Raw genomic sequence first — 16,952 nt, 5'->3', positions numbered from 1 at the left:
AAAAAGTCCCACACATGTGGTATTATAATACTCAGGAGGAGTAGCAGAATGTATTTTGGGGTGTAATTTTTCCTATCTAAATGCTATGTTTTGGAGATATCTTATAAACGGACAACTTTGTGTAAAAAAAAATGTGTTTTCATTTTTTCCCACATTTTCTAAAAACTTCTGTGAGAGAAATAAGCTATGACAATTTTGTGAAAAAAAAATAAAACAATAAAAATCTTGATATTGCAAAGAATAGTGGGAAAAAACGACAACTTCAAATAACTCACCATGCCTCTTACTATATACCTTGACATGTCTACTTTCCAAAAAGGGGTCATTTGGGGGGCATTTGTTAGGGTCTCAAGAAATGAGATAGGCCACCAGTACATCAGATGTGATACATTTTTTATGATTTGCACCATAGCTTGTAGACTCTAAAACGTTCACACAGACCAAATAATTTCTACTAATTTTGGGTTATTTTTACCAAAATATGTAGCAGTATAAATTGTGGCCAAAATTTATGAAGAAAAATTAACAATTTGCAAAATTTTATCACAGAAATTAAGAAAAATTTGTTTTTTTTTTCAAAATTTTCGGTCTTTTTTCATTTATAGCGCAAAAAATAAAAAACCCAGAGGTGATCAAATACCACCAAAAGAAAGCTCTATTTGTACGAAAAAAAGGACAAACAAATCAATTGGGTAGAGTGTTGCATGACTGAGTAATTGTCATTCAAAGTGTGAGAGCACTGAAAGCTGAAAATTGGTCTGGACAGGAGGGGGGTTTAAGTGCCCAGTAAGCAAGTGGTTAAGTGCTTTAAAAACAAGTCTGTTGTAAATGGTAACTGCTTAGATGGTCATCATCCATATAGTGGCTGGTTAGTGTTACCATTTACTACAGGCTTTTAAAAGCTCTTAAAGCGGAGTCCCAGCGAAAAAAAAAAAAAAATTTTGTGTACTATTTTTAGTCTTAACATAATTTAAATAAAAGTATACAATGATCTAGATTATGTATTGTAATAAATAAACTCCTTACTGTAAAATTTTTATCCTGCTTATTCGGCCGTTTCCATCGTTGATGTTGACATATGAAGCCCAATCGCGATTGCTTCCTGGAATGTGCATGGAGAGGTGCATGCTGGTTATGTCGATCTCGCGCATGCGCGATTTAGCGGCGGACGTAGCACCGATTGTTTGTAACGTTGCCATAACAATGGGTGGATTTAAGATTTAAGATTATTTAGATTTAATGCAGCGGAATAATGTAAAAAAAAAAATTATGACTGGAACTCAGCTTTAAGGTGAGGGCATACCTGAAGGGGGAGAGTGTACATTGCATGAAGACTTTTTCTTGCTTATCAATATTGAAGTGCATATACACACTGAACACTTGGACTTTTTTCATTTGCTAATGAGCACCTGCACTATAATTGGAGATATTTTACTTAATTATCCTATTATCTGTTTTTTTATTTTATATTACCATTTTTAGAGTTTTAGTATATTGCATAATTCTTAGCGCCACACATTGGGTATATATGTTTACATTGTCACATTTTGAGAAATTGGTACGTGCTGGCAGCTATTTCATAGTATTTTTTATTTATTTTTGGGGGGGTTGGATTTTTTTTTGTTTTTTGCCTTTTTAGTTTTGGCAGCTCACAAGGTTTATACATATATACTGCCATTGTATCCCCCTAGAAAGCAGAGATGAATGTTTTGTTTTTGTTTGTTTTTTTTAAAATGTCTCCATAAAGAGGACCTGTCATGCATTATTTCTATCACAAGGGATATTTACATTTCTTGTGACAGGAATAAAAGTGAAAGAAAATAAATAAATAAAGGGACAGTGTAAAAATAAAAACAGAATAAGTACCGTAGTTTGGCGCCTTTCCAAGAGTGTGCGCAGATTTATAGTGTGACATGTTAGGTATTTTATTTACTCGGTGTAACATCATCTTTTATATTTTACAAAAAAATTGGGTTATACAGTATATTGTTTTTTTTTTTTCCTTAACCACTTCCCCACTGCCCCATAGAAATATGACGGCAGTGTGGAGGACACGTGGAGGACACTGTGGAGAGCCATGTGTTGTAATATGTTCACCGATTTATGTGGGACATTGTTGTGTGTATGTACACATGCAGTCAATGTTGACCGAATGGTTGATTTGTCCAACTGAATTTTAACATAGCAAGGGAACAAGCTGAAGACTCTTTGATGTGTTAATCATATGCAAGTCTATTTGAACATTTCAAAGGGTATTCAGGTGGTATGTTAATCTAATCTAATTACATATATCTAAAGAGGACTTGTTGATGTTGATATGCGGGAGTGCAAATTGGGGCGGTTTATAACTGCAACTGTTCACGGCTGGGAGTTGTTGTCTGTTTGAAAGACTAAAGTCCTGAATTGAAAGGCCAATCAAATTGCTCAGCCATTCAATGCCTGGTGAATATAACACGACATTCAGTCTATAGGTTTGTAAGTGAGGCTTGTATGTGTATGAGTGGGGCTTGTCTGTGCATGGCTGGGAACGCACAGGCCTAGGAGATGGGTTTCTGAATTATATTTCCTCTGTCGGATTTCTTTGTCATCTGTGGACTTTGGACTTTGTTCTGTGTTGGAAGTCAATAAAGTGCATCTCTCTGGAAGAATTGGGTTGCTGCGGAAGAGTACTTACATCATCATCATTATAATAATACCTAAATATTAATTATATATTAAATCACTACACTGGTGCCGTGAAGTGACCAGAAGAGCATTTTCGGACTTAGTAACGGAAGTCGGTGGTGACAACAATCCTGTGAGGTGGACAGAAGTCTGATGAAGAACCAAGAGCTGTGCTGTGACTCTAATGTCTGGAATGTCTGGTTGTGACATAAGAGAGTCTGATCTACAAATTTAAACAAGTTGGGAACCCCAGAATTATTCTCTGGAGACCGGAAACAACAAAAAAAAAAGGACTGTGTCGTGTACCAGAAGACCTGAACTGGAATCTGAAGGAGTAACTAATGCGGTGAGTAAAATATTTCCTTTTTTTTTTAATTATTAGTAATATAGTCAAAATGCTTACTCAGTGTGAAGCCAGTGTCAGTTCTGATAAAGTTAACAGATGGGTATTAAAATGTATTAAGCGCCATGGCGGTCCTTATGAAATTCCAGAAAAATGTAAGCAGACGTGGACGATGATGAAGGAATTTTTAGAGAAAAATGTTTTTGATAGCAAAATTTCAGAAAGTAAAAGAAAAGGTTGTATTATACAGGGCTTGTTATCTTGCTGTTTAACAATGGAAAGTTCTTTGAATTATAAGGTTGAGGAAATTACCCAGTTACAGAAGGCAGTTGATAATAGCAACAATGTTTGTGAGAGGTTACAAAACCAATCAGACACTGAGACAGTAAATTTAAAATTGCATGCGGTTACGATTGGAGAAGCTTTACTTGAGAAATCTAAACATTGTGATGAATTATCAGAGGAAAACGAGAGATTAAAATTAAGAATTATGGAATTAGAGAAGAGATCTCAGGAATGCAGATATGCATCAAATCTTGGATTCAGCAATCTGCAGCAAACAGAACCTCCTATTGAATCTGATAATTCATTACCAGCTGCCCCCACTGTGACTACCACAGTTTATAACAATAATAATAATACAGGTGAAGTTCAGCTTGTAATGAAGCCATTGAAACCAAAATTATTAGACGCAATTCTTAAAGAAATAGGAATGGTTCCATACCATGATTTAAACAGATTTTTAAAATGGTTTTGTGACGTGCAGCAAGTCAGAGATATGTACAATCTCAACCCATCTGACTTAGAAAGAGTTTTGCAACATTCTGTAGGAAGTGGTCTTTGGATGAGAATTAAACAAATCTGTATTCAGCCTCTGAGGACAAGGGACATATTACTGGAATTATTATGTGTTTTGTATGGTGTACGTTCTGATGTTACTATTCATGGAAAGATCCAACAAATGCAAAATGAATCTCCCTATGAATTGTCACACAGGATAGCAACTATAATGGAATTATTGGTCAGTAATAATCTTGCATTCGAGCGTGGGGGCTCGATACATATGAGTATGTTTCTAGATGCTTTGCATGAAGATATCAAACAAAATATTTTATTAGTTACCCCAAATCCTCATGATTTAAAAGACATATTGTTGAGAGCAGACCATTTATGGAGAAAGTCAAATGAGCAGGCTGTCAAAATTGATTTAGCCACATTGTTTAGGACAAATACTGAACATAAAGATCAGAAGATAATATCCTATGATAACACCCAGAGAGGACACTCCGGGTCAAACATAGGTGATATTAATATGAAAAACAGAGCTGACCAAAATAATAATAAGAAAAGGTCAAAGACTTGGATACCGTTCTCTCAGTTAAAACATAAATATGACCAGCTGAAAATTGAGTATGACAAGATGAGAGGGGAACGTGATAAATTATTACAGCAGTTGAAGGGGGTACAGGGTGTCATAAATGCAGAAGATGTATATTCTCCAGATCTGTTTTTGAATGCAGATGACACTTCTCTAGCAGTGGGGGTGAATTAGCTCCAAACTGTAAACGTGTAAATAGTGTTTTGTTTTAACTTCAAACAATGTTTAAGGACCTTGCTAATGAGTTTTGTTGGAGAGTTTTTTTGTCTTTCAGTTATTGACATTTAAATGACGGTGAATAGCAGAAGCACAGTCTGAAATTGCTGGCTAGTGTGGAAGAATTGTGGAAGAAATGCTGAATAGACTACATGGAATTATAAAGCATTCATGGACTCTCTCGGAATTCATCAAGCAATAGACCTTTTTTTTTCTTTTTTCTTCAACGCCCTAATTTTTAATTTTTCTCCCTTTTCCTGATATATTTTGCTTTTCATTTTTTTATTTTGTTTATGTTTTGTTTCTTGAACTTTATCTTAAAACCAAAGAGAAGCATTTTAACCTAAAATAATTTTCATAACATCTGTACATATTACATAATGCGTATTGATCAATATATTTGACATCTAAGGTGAGATGCTGCACAATGGCTTGGCATAGCATAAATTTTAGTATGTTGGGTGGTTTTCCTAAATTTATAAGAGGGGTGAGTGAAATTCATCACTCTAGTCATGATTTGAAACTTTGTTGATTCAGTTGTTTATAATATGCTAAAGGCTATGACATATATGGATGAAAGAGACCTTTCTACCTTTAATGGTGAAGATACTGGCAAGAATTTCCACTGCCGCTTTGTCTGGATAGAAGATCTGATAAACACTGATGTCAAGCTGATTCTATCTGAACCATCGTGTGGGGGTATATGTATATGTATATGTTGGTATACCATTCAAGTGTAATTATGGACTGAATGATCCAAGTAATTGCTCTATTGGATGCAATGAGGGGTCGGCCTACAGCAAATTACAAAAGCAAATTGTGGCTGGCAATCAACAAATTCTGGTACTTGACAGGTACACAACCCGGTCATCTTTGTTCAAATTGTGGAAATGGAAAGAAGCAGATGTGAATTGTAAAATGCTTGCAAGATGGACTCATGAATGTCAAGTGCAAGAAAATAGTTTGAAGCACAGTTTTTACTGCCATATCCAAACCTTTTGACCTTGAAAGTGAGTGCTGGTACATTGATAATTCTTCTTACTATAAAGATGAAAGTAGAGTGTTTGCGTAAAAGTATCTTTAAAAATGGAAAGCTTGAGCCTGGAGATGGAAAAAATCCTGGACTTATGTGGATTGGAGTTCCCAGAGCCTACCAAGTTTACTTTCAGTGAGATGGTGAGAGATGTGATGAAGTCCGACCGAAGAATGGACTGTGACATCAGCTCGTCTTTGCGCAATATTCAAGATGTTGATGTGATATAATAAGGCCTAACAGCTATATGGGCCACTGATGTTTACCAAATCCTTTTCCAGTCATGGTCTAAAAGTTATATTATCTAATAACTGTTTCATGGGGATATTTTAGAGGCTGGCGAAGAGAGATGTAACCAGTTTCAACTTCATATTTTATATGAGCCATTGTAAAGCATCCAGTGCCTTAAATCATACTGATATGTTTTGTTGTTTGATTTATGGGTCAGTTCTAGTAGTTAGAACCGACCCAAGTGGGGGTATATGTTGTAATATGTTCACCGATTTATGTGGGACATTGTTGTGTGTATGTACACATGCAGTCAATGTTGACCGAATGGTTGATTTGTCCAACTGAATTTTAACATAGCAAGGGAACAAGCTGAAGACTCTTTGATGTGTTAATCATATGCAAGTCTATTTGAACATTTCAAAGGGTATTCAGGTGGTATGTTAATCTAATCTAATTACATATATCTAAAGAGGACTTGTTGATGTTGATATGCGGGAGTGCAAATTGGGGCGGTTTATAACTGCAACTGTTCACGGCTGGGAGTTGTTGTCTGTTTGAAAGACTAAAGTCCTGAATTGAAAGGCCAATCAAATTGCTCAGCCATTCAATGCCTGGTGAATATAACACGGCATTCAGTCTATAGGTTTGTAAGTGAGGCTTGTATGTGTATGAGTGGGGCTTGTCTGTGCATGGCTGGGAACGCACAGGCCTAGGAGATGGGTTTCTGAATTATATTTTCTCTGTCGGATTTCTTTGTCATCTGTGGACTTTGGACTTTGTTCTGTGTTGGAAGTCAATAAAGTGCATCTCTCTGGAAGAATTGGGTTGCTGCGGAAGAGTACTTACATCATCATCATTATCATAATAACCTAAATATTAATTATCTATACACCCAATATACAATATATATTAATATAGATTAAATCACTACACCATGGAGCTGATCTCTGTGCCCTCCATACTAAAATAAGAGCCCTGGAATATAAATCCGAAGATGCGGAGAACCGCAATAGGAGGAACAATCTCCGCATTGTTGGCCTGGCGGAGGGGTCTGAGGGTCAGTGTCCGACGGAATTTATTGAAGAGCTAATCCATACTCTTCTCCCTGCGGCCCAGTTCTTGCCATTTCATGCGGTAGAGAGGGCCCATCGGATCCCAACCAAGCCAGGCCCTCCTGGAGCGCCGCCGCGCACTTTTATTTTGAAGTTTCTGAATTTCAGGGACAGAGATGAGGTGCTCAGGGCAGCCAGAGTGCAGGGAAAATTGCAACATCAGAACGGCAAGTTACTTATCTTTCCTGATTACTCAGTTGAAACTCAAAAGCTCAGATGCTCTTTTGATCAGGTAAAAGCAGCCATGCGCCTCAAGGGCATTCGCTACAGCATTCTCTTTCCTGCACGTCTTCGGGTTCAGGATGGGCAGACTACTAGATTTTTTTACATCCCCTAGGGATGCCTCCGCGTGGCTGGAATCACTTCCTTCAAATCGCTAACTACTGTCAGTCGTCTTCTGTCGCATCCCTCCTATATGTGCTGTAAGATGACCGTGTCCTGCTAACAAGTGAGTCCATGTTGCACCTGTTGTGCCTTCTGTTTTGACTAACTGTCCGAATCTCAAGTTTTGTGCCCCTGGCAATGCCAGGTGATATCTGCCACTAAGACTGCCACTTTATGCATTCACATGCGATCTGCATTACTTCCCTGTTTCCAGTTTACTCAGGGAACCTGGGCAAGGAAGGTAGAAGATCAGTGGATTGCTTGCTGCAGCAATGAAAGTGCATGCTCCAAATGAATCTCCCCTGGTCTACCTGATTCCTAAAGGCTGGTAACTGGCGGACTCTAGTGCTACTTTAATGTACTGCAAGCTCAACTTCCATTTTCCCCATGATTATTTGTCATGCATACTGACTGCCATGCTTGCCTCTTTTTGACAACCTGATATTGTGAGATTGATGATCCTAGAGGTGTCCTGGGAAGACAAGTGCCTCTAATAATCGAGAGATCACACCCTGGTGAACTAACTTTCTTTGGATGCTATGGTCTTATGGTTATGAGCAGCGGCCATATCCCCTTGGTTTTCTTCATTCTTCTTTTCCTTTTTTGTTTTTCTTCCTTAATTCATGCAGATAAGCATTGGAACAGCCTGATAACTTTGCTGTTGTTGGGAAACATTTTTCTCCTACTTCCTATTGGCAGCGGAGCCTCTCATCACTCTATGTGGACGATTGAACTCCACTAAGTCTGCACCCACTGGTTCACGCTCCCTGACATTGGGTGTTTGATGTTTGGGGAACAAAGCATTCCTAGGTTGGGGTGGGGGATGCGGGGGGGGGGGGGGGGATTTTTGGGGTTATTTTTGTTACTTGTTTTCTTTTTTTACAGGTGCTTTAGTTTGTCAATACTTCTAAAAGGATCTTTTGACATGAAGATGTGCATAACGCTATGCTTAATACTGAAATCGGATGCCGCACCCTCAGGCTGGTTACTAAATACATTTCCCCCATATTTTACATCTAATGGCTGAGTTTAAGGTAATCTCATGGAACGTACGGGGTCTTAACACTGCCGTGAAGCGTTCTTTGGTGTTCCGTTTCCTACATAAACATAATCCACAGATCTGTATCCTCCAGGAGACACAACTGCAGAATAACAAGACTATTTGCCTTAAGAAAGCCTGGGTTGGCCAAAATTATCATTCCACTTTTTCCACGTATGCCCGTGGGGTCAGCATTTTGGTTCACAAGACACTGCCGTTTAGGCTTCTGGAGGTCAAAACTGACAAAGAGGGGAGATTTATTATTGTGCATGCTAATATCTATGATAAGGATGTGGTACTAGTTGGAATTTATATCCCCCCACCTGCCACTGGCAGAATCCTTCACGAGATCATGCAAATTGTGGTGCAATTTGACACTGCTTTGGTCTTTCTCCTGGGGGATTTCAATATGGTTCCCTCGGTGGAACTTGATAGGTTGCACCGGTCGGCTTGTGACACTCCAGATCTCAGACAGTGGGCTGACACTTTTGCCCTCACTGACGTATGGAGGCACATGCACCCGACGTTTAAAGGTCTTTACTTGCCATTCCGCTTCACACAAAACTCTGTCTAGAATAGACCTAGTGCATGCCTCCGGCCCTGTACTACAATATGTTCAGGACTTGTCTGTGCTTCCCAGGGGATGTTCGGACCACGCTCCATTATGCTTGACGCTGACTTTGACTACCCCCCCGGAACCCGCCTTTGGCGGCTGTCCAGATTTTGGGCTAATGATGAGAGGCTGCAGGAGCCTCTTACAGCTTCCATCTGTAACTTTTGGACGGACAATGCTGACTCTGCTGTCCCACCTATTCTATGGGACTCCTTTAAGGCCTGGGTTAGAGGGGAATTTGGGACTAGTATTGCTCGACTTAAAGGTGAATCTGCTCGTTCCCTGGAAGACCTTGAGACACAGGCTGCTGCACTGGAGGCTGATTTTGTCTCTGCTCCGGGAGATGACCGGTATAAAGCATGGAAGCAAGCTCTGTGTGGCCTATCCACAGCTAGGATGGCCCAGACGGACAAAGCCCTATTATATTCGGCCCAACGAGTGTTTGAACATGGTGGGAAGAATGGGAAACTTCTTGCATGGCTGGCTAAAGGTAAAATACCCTCGACCCCCATAGGCTCCATTAGGGATAGTTTTGGCCAGGTTCTTACAGCACCCAGTAATATTAATGACCGTTTTCGTAAATACTTCCAGGAAGTGTACTCCTCTAGATTTGCTGCTTCTGACTCCTCCCTGTCCTTGTTTCTTGACTCCCTGTCCATTCCAGTCCTGGCTGAGGAAGACAAATTGCCATGGGACATCTCCAGGGGGGGAAGGCACCTGGGGCGGATGGTTTACCGTCTGAATTTTACTCAAATTTTTCTGAACTACTAGCTCCTAAGTTAACCTCACTACTTTCTAAATTTGCAACATTGGAGGCCTTACCTGATTCAATGAACGAGGCGGTAATTGTGTTGGTTCCTAAACCTGGTAAGGATCCACTTGACTGTGCATCCTACAGGCCCATCTCCTTAATTAATGTGGACGCCAAAATCTTTGCTAAGGTCTTGGCTACCCATCTATCTCATGTCATAGAAGACCTAATTGGCATTGATCAAACTGGTTTTATGCCGGGCAAAGGAACCGACATAAATATTAGACGCCTATTCCTTAACCTAACTATCTTGCACGATAACCCGGGGTCCAGAGTTATTGCCTCTCTAGATGCCGAAAAGGCTTTCGATTTGGTCGAATGGAACTATTTATGGGAGGTTTTGCATAGATTCGGATTTGGTCCCAAGTTTATTCATGGTATTCGATTGTTGTACCATACTCCTAGAGCTTGCGTCCGTACTAACAACTGGGTCTCAGACTCTTTTCATTTGTATCGCGGTACGAGGCAGGGATGCCCGCTTTCCCCCAGCCTGTTCACCCTGGCGCTGGAGCCCCTGGCAATTTCGATCAGGAGTGCTTCAGACGTCATACGTGGGTATGATGGAAGAGCGCCTCTCCCTCTATGCTGACGAGGCGCTTTTATACCTAAATGACGCTGGCCCCTCTCTTCAAGCTGCCCTGCAAATTTTTGATAGCTTTGGGGGTTTATCCGGTATAAAAATCAACTGGACAAAATCAGTTTTGTTCCCTCTGGATGATGTTGCTACCTCTGGACCCCCCTCCTCCCTGTTGCAATGGGTGAAGGAATTCAAATACCTCAGGATCATGATTACGAGAAACCCCTCTGATTTTATTGTAAAGAATCTAACCCCTGTCTTGAATACCTTACGTACAAAATGCTCTGCATGGGAGAACTTGCCACTAAATCTTTTGGGGCGCATCAATCTCCTTAAGATGATGATACTACCTAAATTTAACTACCTGTTCAGAAATTGCCCAGTTTGGGTTCCTGTTTCATTCTTTAAGGAAATTGATCGGTTAGTGGGTTCTTTTATTTGGGATAGGAAGAACCCTAGGTTGGCACGCTCCACACTGTGGTTGCCTGCTGATTTGGGGGGCTTGGCTCTCCCTAATTTCCAGATTTATTTTTGGGCGGCTATGTTGGTGTCGGTCCACTGGTGGTTTCAGGGCTCCAAAACTAATGCAGCAGTCTGCCTTGAGGCAAACTGTTTGGGCTCACTAACTGACCTCCGTAACTTTCCCTACAGGGGACCGGGGGCTTACCTCGAGGTCCCTGGGCCTACTAGGGCAACGTGGAAGGTTTGGGTGGCGGCTAGACGAAGGTACCTTAAGCCGGGCCAATTATCACCAGCCCATCCCTTGTGGGGGAACCCAGCGCTAAAGCACTTCCGTACAATCCCAGGCCCGCAGGTTTGGGCTAGATATGGCATTACAACCCTGGGGCAAATAATGCCCAGAGGGGAGTTGCTCTCTCTACCAGAAATGACAGCTACGTTTAATTTACCCCAATGGATGAGGTTCAGATATCTGCAGCTTAGACACGCGGCTAGGGCTCAATTTCCACAAACTCCCATGCTTCAAGCTGATCCCATTGAAGAACTTCTATCCCCCGGAGATTTTTCTAAACCCCTCTCTACCCTTTATAATGCACTCCTGGGCAGGGATTCTCCCAAGGTGGAGAAATTATGGGGGAGATAGCGTGCAGACATACCATTGCTTGACAAGGGGAGATGGGAGGATTGTCTGGAATATGGCCCTAAACTGGTGATAGCATCTAAAGACAAATTAATTCAGGTTAAATTTATCCATAGGGTTTATTATACCCCTCAGAGACTCCATCGTATCTTCCCTGATAAAGACCCCCTATGCCCTAAATGTAAGGTTCAAATTGGAACGTTTTTTCATATGTTCTGGGAGTGCCCCATTATAGCGATATTTTGGTCTGCGATTTTTGGAGAAATTAATTCCAGGTTACAAATATCCATCCCAGCCTCGCCAGAGCTAGCTCTGTTGGGGGTTCATGATGACGAACAAGGACCCTATCATCTTAAATTATTAATTTCTTATCTTCTTTTTTATGCCAAAAAGGAGATCTTTATGAAGTGGATTGATTCTTCCTCTCCGTCCATTGCAGCCTGGGAGGCACAGATTGAGGCAGCCATTCCCATGTATAAAATGACATATATTAACCGAGGCTGTCCATGGAAATTCGAAAAAGTATGGAATCCGTGGCTATCCTCCTAATGGCATACAGTGTTTTGAGAATGTTTTGCTTGTCGGGTGGGAGGGTTTCTAGGTGTAAGGAAAAGTGGGGGCTTTTTATATATAGTATTGGTATTCTTGTAAGCTACCCTCCAATCTGTACAAACTAACCTGATCTATGTAAAGGCATGTATATCTTCCATGAAGTGTTATGTACTATGTCAATTGGTATTTTGTAATTTTACCTTCTGTGACAAGAAAGCACATCTGTTTTGTTAAAAAAAAAAATTGTATTCTCTAGGGTCGCTGCTTAAAAAAAAAACATATACAGTATATTGTTTGGGGGGTTCTGACTAATTTTCTAGCAAAAGAAATTTGATTTTTACATGTAGGAGAGCAAGCCTGTTGATCTCACAAGTTTGCTAATCTGACAGAACACCGCTGCTTTTAAAATTCAACATCAAAACAGTGTCACAGACTTCTAAATCCTGTATTTCATGATGTAAGCTCAGTTTAGTGGTAAAAATAAGTGTGAAATGCAATACTTCGTGGGTGTAAAAAGATGTCTGCTTGGTGACTGCAGACTCTGCTTACTGCGGCTGAGTGCAGGGTGTACCAAGATGGCCGTCACTTCTGTTACAAGTTTTGACAAATCGCCTAATCTGAGGAACACAGGCAGGAGGATGTGCTTAGCTGAGAAAAACACTTCTCCCTTCTGAAGACTCCTGGGATGTATGACATCATTTGCCTAGGCCTGGAAACCAAGAAGTAATTGAAGAAATGTAGAAAGTTTAAAACAAGTAAATACAATATACTTTACTATCTATTTACTAATGGTAGGAGCATAAGGAGTAAAAATAGACAATGTTGATTGAGAAAGTGCTTGTTTTGAAAGTTCTGCTTTAAGTATGCCCATGTGAATGAGGGCCATAGGAAATTAGAAATCAGTTACTTAAAATGTATGTCAAGCAAAAAAAAAAAAGATTTTTTTTCTAGTTTGACTATAGTGTCAACGTGTTAGAATCCCTGTAGGGTTGTTACTGATGCCTGGGGCTCTGTTGGAGAGATTTCCCCTCACTTTCTGTCCTGCTGGCAGATTTTACCAGACAGGAAGTGAAGGAAAACCTGCAAAAGCAGCACATACAGAAATAAAACCACACAGGGATTCTAGATTTCCCCTAGTTTTATATCTGTCTGTTTAGCTTATAGAGTGTCCCCCTCACTTCCTGTCTCAAAATAATCAGCAGGATAGGAAGTGAGGGAAAATCTCTCTAGGGGGTTCTAACTCTTCCACACTTTATTTAAATCTAGGAAAAAATTTTTTTGAAAGACATAAACCTTTTCCTACGTCAAGTGAAAAATGAAAATAAATAATTCATTAAAATGCAGGGTTAGAAGTGATTTACTGACTTAAATCTTTTTATGAAGAAGATAACTAAGCACACTATGCAAACAAGGCAGGGCCCTGTACTGTTAGTAGGGAAGTGCTGAATTTCTTTTCCCCACAAAGCAGGGAAAAAAATACATGACTTCCGTTTGTAAAAGCACCACACACTGTGCACATAAACACTGGCTAGGCACACATTTACCTCTTGATCGCCCTAGATGTTAACCCTTTCCCAGCCAGTGTCATTAGTACAGTGACAGTGCATATTTTTTAACCAGTTGCCGACCGCCGCACGACTATATACGTCGACAGAGCGGCACGGGCAGGCAAAAGGACTTACAGGTACGTCCTTGCCTGCCCGCGGGTGGGGGGTCCGATCGGACCCCCCCCCGGTGCCAGCGGCGGTCGGATCGAGGTCAGGGTCGATCAAAGGTGAGGGGGAGGCCACTCATTCGTGGCCCCCCCCCTCGCGATCGCTCCTGGCCAATGACAAGCTTCCTCGGCTTCTGTGAATGTAAACAGAAGCAGAGGAAGTGATGTCATCTCTCCTCGAGTCGGTCTTTTCGTCCGGCGCCGAGGAGAGAAGACATCCAAGTAAGTGCACCAACACTACACATACAGTAGAACACGCAGGCACACTTGTCACCCCCCTGTCACCCCCCAGTCACCCCCTGATCACCCCCCTGTACCCCCTGTCACTCTGACACCAATAACAGGTTTTTTTTTTTTCTGATTTATTGCATTGGTGTCAGTTTGTGTCAGTTACAAGTGTTAGGGCAGTTAGGTTAGCCCCCTTTAGGTCTAGGGTACCCCCCTTTAGGTCCAGGGTACCCCCCTAACCCCCCTAATAAAGTTTTAACCCCGTGATCACCCCCCGTCGCCAGTGTCACTAAGCGATCGTTTTTCTGATCGCTGTATTAGTGACACAGGTGACGCTAGTTAGGGAGGTAAGTATATAGGTTCGCTGTCAGTGTTTTATAGTGACAGGGACCCCCATATACTACCTACTAAAGGTTTTAACCCCTTGATTGCCCCCTAGTTAACCCTTTCACCAGCGATCACCATATAATTGTTACAGGTGACGCTGGTTAGTTGGTTTGTTTTTTGTAGTTTATTGTAGTTTATTACAGTTTTAGGGCACCCGCCGTTTATTACCCTATAAAGGTTTAACCCCCTAATTGCCCGGCGGTGATAGAAGTTAAGTTTTTAGGGTCAGATAAGGTCTGCGTCGCCCCAGGCAGAGTCAGGTTAGCGCCAGTACCGCTAAAACCCACGCACGCAGCATACACCTCCCTTAGTGCTATAGTATCTGAACGGATCGATATCTGATCCGATCAGATCTATACTCCCCAGCAGTTTAGGGTCCCCCAAAAAAACGCAGTGTTAGCGGGATCAGCCCAGATACCTGCTAGCACCTGCGTTTTGCTCCTCGGCCCAGCCCAGCCCAGCCCACCCAAGTGCAGTATCGATTGATAACTGTCACAAAACACTAAGCACACATAACTGTAGCGTTCGCAGAGTCAGGCCTGATCCCTGCGATCACTAACAGTTTTTTGGTAGCGCTTTGAATCAGTCGCTGACAGTCAGGAGCTTTTTTGCCTGTGAGTCTCACTAGTGTACCCCTAAATTTAGAGGCCAAAATGGCAAATCGAAGGTACACTAGTGAAGAGGCCTACACGTTTCTGAGTATGACAGATAGTGAAGAGGAAGTCACTCATCTGTCAAGTTCAGGCTCAGAATACGAACCTGTAGAGGACAGTGGCTCCATGACAGATAGCTCTGACAACGGAGTTGTGGTCCCTGCTAGGGTCAGGCGTACCAGACCCCGATCTTCTTCTTCTGTCCTTGAAGTGCAAGAACCGCAGGGCTCTCGTAGGGAGCAGAGAGGTACTAGTGCCGCTACTCCTTCTGGTGAACTGGCAAGCACCAGCGGCCTAGTACACCCTGGTCGTACATCCAGCACTGCAGTATCACGTGGTGACGTGGCGAGTCCCATAAGTGCAGTTCAAGCTGGCGAGGTGGCAAGCACAACTAGTGTCCCGCTGCCACCAATAAGACAAAGACAGGCCCGTCGTGCCCATAGTGCCCTTCCTGCTGCATTCGCCAATCCGAATTGGGTACCCACCACTTCTGCAGCACCCGTACTTCCCCCTTTCACTGGCCAACCCGGAATTCAGGTGGAAACAGTTGACTTTATGCCACTGGATTTTTATTCACTGTTTTTCACCGAAGATCTCTATAGATCTATTGTGGACCAAAGCAATTTGTACGCTGGTCAACACATCGCCGCTAATCCCCAGTCCTCCCTTGCCAGAGATTGGAGACCAATTACGGTCTCCGAATTTAAGATCTTTCTGGGCCTTTCCCTCAACATGGGCATAACCAAAAAGAGTGAGTTGCGGTCATATTGGTCCACTGACCCAATTCACCTTATGCCCGTGTTCTCTGCCTCCATGACCAGGGCACGATACGAGCAGATTTTGCGGTTCATGCACTTCAACGACAATGAACTCTGTCGTCCTCGTGGAGACCCTGCATACGATCGGCTCTACAAAATTCGGCCCCTCGTAAACCACTTCAACCAACGTTTTGCAGACTTGTTTACCCCCCATCAAGTTGTCTGCGTTGATGAGTCCCTGATTAAGTTTTCTGGCCGCTTGTCCTTCAAACAGTACCTTCCCAGCAAGCGTGCCAGATATGGGGTCAAGATGTATAAGCTCTGTGACAGGGCCACAGGCTATACATGTAGATTTATGGTTTACGAGGGCAAAGATAGTCACGTAGAGCCGATCAACTGCCCTGACTACATAGGAAGCGCTGGCAAGATAGTGTGGGACTTGGTGTCACCCTTATTCGGAAAGGGGTACCACTTGTACGTGGACAATTATTATACGAGCGTGCCACTTTTTAGTCACTTGTTTGATCAGCAGATTGGAGCATGTGGCACCGTGCGACCTAATCGCCGGGGCTTTCCCCAGCGGCTTGTAGAGTCCCGTCTTAGGCTGGGGGAGAGAGCCTGCTTGAAGTATAATAATTTGCTCGCTATGAAGTGGAGGGATAAGAAGAATGTTTTCGTTCTCACCTCCCTTCATGCAGACACGACGACCCAAATTACTACGGCGACTGGTGTTGTGGAGAAACCCCTCTGTGTCCACGAATACAACCTTAATATGGGAGGGGTGGACCTCAACGACCAGTTGTTGGCGCCGTACCTAATTGCCCGTAAGGCCAGACGCTGGTACAAAAAAGTGTCTGTTTATTTATTTCAATTGGCTTTGCTGAACGCTCATGTGCTATACAGAGCTTCAGGACGGACTGGATCCTTCCTTAAATTCCAGGAAGAGATCGTCAGAGCCCTTCTGTTTCCAGACGGTGCTCCACCTCACCTTCCCAATCCAAATGCAGTAGGCCGGCTGCATGAGAGGCATTTTCCTTATGTCCTCGAGAGTACCCCTACCCAACGAGCCCCCCAAAGAAAATGTCGTGTCTGCAGAAAGCGCGGATTTAGGCGTGACACCCGGTATTATTGTCCCTCCTGTCCTGGCAATCCTGGTCTTT

The sequence above is a fragment of the Aquarana catesbeiana genome, linkage group LG02 (genome assembly GCF_042186555.1).
Source record: "Aquarana catesbeiana isolate 2022-GZ linkage group LG02, ASM4218655v1, whole genome shotgun sequence".
NCBI lineage: Eukaryota > Metazoa > Chordata > Amphibia > Anura > Ranidae > Aquarana > Aquarana catesbeiana.
This window is presented reverse-complemented; position numbering follows the sequence as displayed.